Genomic DNA, 4,650 nt, shown 5'->3' with positions numbered 1-4,650 from the left:
TGAGACCACCTAGGAATACCAGGTGCTGTAGGTAGTTTTATACTACCAACACCGTTCTCTTGATGCATTCTATTTTGAAACTTATTCATTGATGTAGAAGTTAGAAACAGCAAAAATCATCTACAGCCGCATCACACTGGATATGTCCAATCTCATCTGATGTTGGAAGCTAAGCAGTGTTGTGCCTGGTTAGTTTTTGGATTTCAGGTCCTGCCTTCTGGTTTGGCCACGGCACCTCAGAAATTCACCAAGGTCATGGCCGTGATGACGACCCTTCACCATCGGTGGACCAGGGAGGAATCTCTCCTCCCGATAAACATTCTGGAATTGTGGGCAGTGTTCAATTCATTGATACTGGCCCTGCCTCTAGTACAGAACAGGCCTGTTCAAGTACAATCGGACAACGCCACCACGGTAGTGTACACAAATCATCAAGTCGGCACTCGAAACTGCATGGCAAAGCTGGAAGTATCAAAAATCCTCAGTTGGGTAGAACGTCATCTGCCAGCAATATCGGCAGTGTTCATTCCCGGAGTCCTCAACTGGGAAGCGGATTTCCTCAGTCGTCAGGACGTTCACGCTGGAGAGTGGAGAGGCTGCAGCAGAAATATCTGCACTGGTGTCAGTAGGTGACTGAGGCAGGGATGACTGGGAGATAGTGGGTGACTGAAGCATGTATGAGTGGGAGATAGTGGGTGACTGATGCAGGGGTGACAGTGATAGTGGTTGACTGAGGCAGGGGTGACAGGGAGATAGTGGGTTACTGAGGGAGGGGTGATAGGAAGGGGTTGGGTAAGTATGGGAAGAAAGTGGGTGACAGGGATAATAAATGAATAAGGCAGGGATGATAGGGAGATAGTGGATGACTGTGGCAGGGGTGACAGGGACAGTAAGAGACTGAGGCAGGGTTGACAGGGATAGTGGGTGACTGAAGCAGGGGTGATAGGGTGACAGTGGGTGACTGAGGCAGGGGTGACAGGGATAGTGGGTGACTGAGGCAGGGGTCGCAGGTATAGTGGTTGACTGAGGCAGCGGTGACTGGGAGATAGTGGGTAACTGAGGCAGGGGTGACAGGGAAAGTGTGTGACTCAGGCAGGGGTGATAGGGAGATAGTGGGCAGCATATCTCTGCCTCACTGCAGCAGCACATTCCTGCTTCACTGACAGCAGCACATCCCTGCAACGTTGACAGCAACACATCCCTGCAACATTGACGGCAGCACATCCCTGCCTCATTGACGGCAGCACATCCCTGCCTCACTTATAGCAGCACATCCCTGCCTCGCTGACAGCAGCACATCACTGCCTCGCTGACAGCAGCACATCACTGCTTCACTGACATCAGCACATTACTGCTTCACTGACAGCTGTATATAGGGCCTAATTAAGACCTGATCCCTGCTGTGCATATTCACACAACAGGAGATCAGGTCTGAAGTGCGTGTGTGCTGGTGCCACAGTGCACCGGCACATGCCAGGATGCGATCAGCATCTCTGCCCTGTGAGCGCCTCTGCCTGATTGACAGGCAGAGGCGGTCACTGGACAGGAGGAGTCGGGCCAGCGGCGTTGTGCCGCCATTTTGGGGGCACAGTCAGGACAACGCAGACATGACCGGACCGTATGGGGGCGGGGCGTGACGGCTGTGTGACCCGGACAGCAACGGGCCTTATTTACTAAAATCTCAGATAAATTTTATGGCATTTATGTGCAGTCTAGTTTGCACAGTTGATAGAGTGTTGATCTTGCACTATCAATGTAAGCCTCACATAGGTTTGATACACATGTAAGTTTGTTTTTATTTTACTACATTGTGGTTTGTGGCTCTATACCATGTAATACATGTCTTTTAACAGTAGTCAAGTCTTCCAATGTGCTTGTTAGTGAAACCCAATACATAGCTTTATTTTATTTTGTTTCTTCAAATATTGAATGCATATGTCTTATAACTTTTTTTTTCAATATATAAACATTTTTATTATAAGATTTTCAATGACACAAGTACATCCAAGTTGCAGATTATGGGTTGTGAAGGACAAATCAACCATATAAACAATTTAAGCAATTTAAATTGCATGCAGGTAGTAGAATATCAAACTCCTTGGATGAGAGTTGGTCGTAATAAACTAGGATAGAAAAGAATAAAGTAGAAAATAAGATTTTAAACCTACGGTAAATCTTTTTCTCGTAGTCCGTAGAGGGTGCTGGGGACTCCGTAAGGACCATGGGGATAGACGGGCTCCGCAGGAGACATGGGCACTTTAAGAAAGACTTTAGTTCTGGGTGTGCACTGGCTCCTCCCTCTATGCGCCTCTATGCCACAGTTAGAGAAACTGTGCCCAGAGGAGACTGACAGTATGAGGAAAGGATTTTGTTAATCCAGGGCAAGATTCATACCAGCCACACCAATCACACCGTATAACTTGTGATAAACTACCCAGTTATAAGTACGAAAAAACAACATACTGCAGCATCAGTGCAGGACCGATGCAACTATAACATAACCCTTATTGAAGCAATAACTATATACAAGTATTGCAGAAGTAGTCCGCAGTTGGGACGGGCGCCCAGCATCCTCTACGGACTACGAGAAAAAGATTTACCGGTAGGTTTAAAATCTTATTTTCTCTAACGTCCTAGAGGATGCTGGGGACTCCGTAAGGAACATGGGGATTATACCAAAGCTCCAAAATGGGCGGGAGAGTGCGGATGACTCTGCAGCACCGATTGAGCAAACATGAGTTCCTCCTCAGCCAGGGTATCAAACTTATAGTATTTTGAAAAGGTGTTTGAACCTGACCAAGTAGCAGCTTGACACAGCTGTAGTGCCGAGACCCCTCGGGCAGCCGCCCAAGAAGAGCCCACTTTCCTCGTGGAATGGGCCTAGACCGATTTCGGTAACTGCAATCCAGCCATAGAATGCGCTTGCTGAATCGTGTTACAAATCCAGCGAGCAATAGCCTGCTTTGAAGCAGGGGCACCAATCTTGTTGGTTGCATACAGGACAAACAGCGCTTCAGTTTTCCTGACTCTAGCCGTCCTGGCCACGTAAATTTTCAAAGCCCTGACCACATCAAGTAACTCGGAATCCTCCAAGTCACGCGTAGCCAAAGGCACCACAATAGGTTGGTTCATATGAAAAGATGAGACCACTTTTGGTAGGAATTGAGGATGGGTCCGCAATTCCGCTCTATCCACATGGAACACCAAATATGGGCTTTTATGTGACAAAGCCGCTAATTCCGACACTCGCCTAGCCGAAGCCAAGGCTAATAACATGACCACCTTCCACGTGAGATATGTTAACTCCACCGTTTTAAGGCTGCTAAAAACTGCTAGCGAGCAATCAACTCAGAATGACCCCCATAGTGTATTGCAAGAAAATATCTGTAAATCCAATGGTACCGTAAGTGCGGTATATACTCGCACTTCTTTGCGGGGCGAGAACATCTCCCCTAAGTGAAGTCAGCCCTATGAATAGAGTTTGTGTGATCCCTGTGCAGCAGTCACAGAAAGGGTTCATCTCTGCAGTTTGTCACTCAAATTACATTGTTGCATTTTTTCTAGAAGTGGATCTGAGAGCTGTTACCCGCAGACCAGCTACAATAATTATCCTGGGATAGTGCACAAGGGCATAGAAGGGAGCGGCTCAAGAAAAGAGAAGTGGAAACAGACAGCAAACTAGGCTGGAGAGAGACCTGAGACAAAGAGATCTGAATTATACGAGAGCCGACCAGGGGAAACACAAATTATGCAGTCAAGTTTCCCACATTTGGGGAAATCGCAAGAGCAGCACACCCAGAGTGCAATGGGTGAGCCTTGCCCTGGGAGAAGCACCTTCATGATCATAGTATCTCACCTGGCAGGTAAGTAGGAGTTGGGCTAGAGCTGGGTAGGGTCGCTGCTCGGGCACTTCCCTGTCAAGTGAAGGAGATCCAACTGAGTCAGCACAAGGGAACTCTCGAAAGAAGAACAAGGCTAGAGGAAGATCTGAGACAAATAAATCTGACTTTTACCAGAGCTGACCAGAGGAAAGCACAAACACAGTCCCCCACTACCACAAATAATGAAGTCGAGTTTCCCACATTTGGGGAAATCACAGGGGTCAGCATACCCAGAATGCAATGAATGAACCTCACCCTGGGATAACAGTCTTCATTACCATGATATCTCCTATGCAAAATAAGTATGATTTGGGATAGGGCTAGGGAGGGCCGCTGCTCAGGCACATCTCTGTCAAGTAAAGAAGATTCAACTGAGGCAGCACAAGGGAACTCTCATCTGGGGACAACAACTGCAGGGAGAACACATATTTTCAGATGAACATGGGAGGGCAGAAGGCTGCCTAATACTGAAGCACCCCCAAACAACAAACCAAATGCAACAACTAGTGCAAGCATTCCTGGGGGAAGGCCTGCAGCAGATGGATTTGCATATGGTGATGTCATCCAAGCAGTGGGTCAAAGTTGGCTTCAACCCTCGTCTGCATATGAAAAGAGAAAAGGGGCATGCAGGGCATGGCGGCCTTTTGTGGCGCTTGGATGACCCCTAGTTCGCATTAAACACCTCCACCCTCCTTCGGTGTGGGGCTCATGTTGGCTATGCCCCAGCCCCTGAAGCATTCAAGCTGATTTCTTGCAGAAGCTGGGCACT

At 47.9% G+C, this 4,650-nt stretch overlaps 2 non-coding genes across 2 annotated transcripts; both read right to left on the bottom strand.

Moving 5' to 3' along the window:
• Window positions 1-3,708: 3,708 nt before the first annotated feature.
• On the bottom strand, window positions 3,709-3,871 carry LOC134987537 (U1 spliceosomal RNA). The gene has a single exon (XR_010193167.1). It is a non-coding gene; the product is annotated as a U1 spliceosomal RNA (small nuclear RNA).
• Window positions 3,872-4,023: 152 nt separating this feature from the next.
• Window positions 4,024-4,187, bottom strand: LOC134987534 (U1 spliceosomal RNA). The gene has a single exon (XR_010193164.1). It is a non-coding gene; the product is annotated as a U1 spliceosomal RNA (small nuclear RNA).
• Between the last annotated feature and the right edge of the window lie 463 nt (window positions 4,188-4,650).

This window comes from Pseudophryne corroboree, unplaced genomic scaffold (genome assembly GCF_028390025.1).
Source record: "Pseudophryne corroboree isolate aPseCor3 unplaced genomic scaffold, aPseCor3.hap2 scaffold_1007, whole genome shotgun sequence".
NCBI lineage: Eukaryota > Metazoa > Chordata > Amphibia > Anura > Myobatrachidae > Pseudophryne > Pseudophryne corroboree.
Note: the sequence above shows the minus strand (reverse complement) of the source record. Positions and strands in the feature narration are given on the sequence as shown.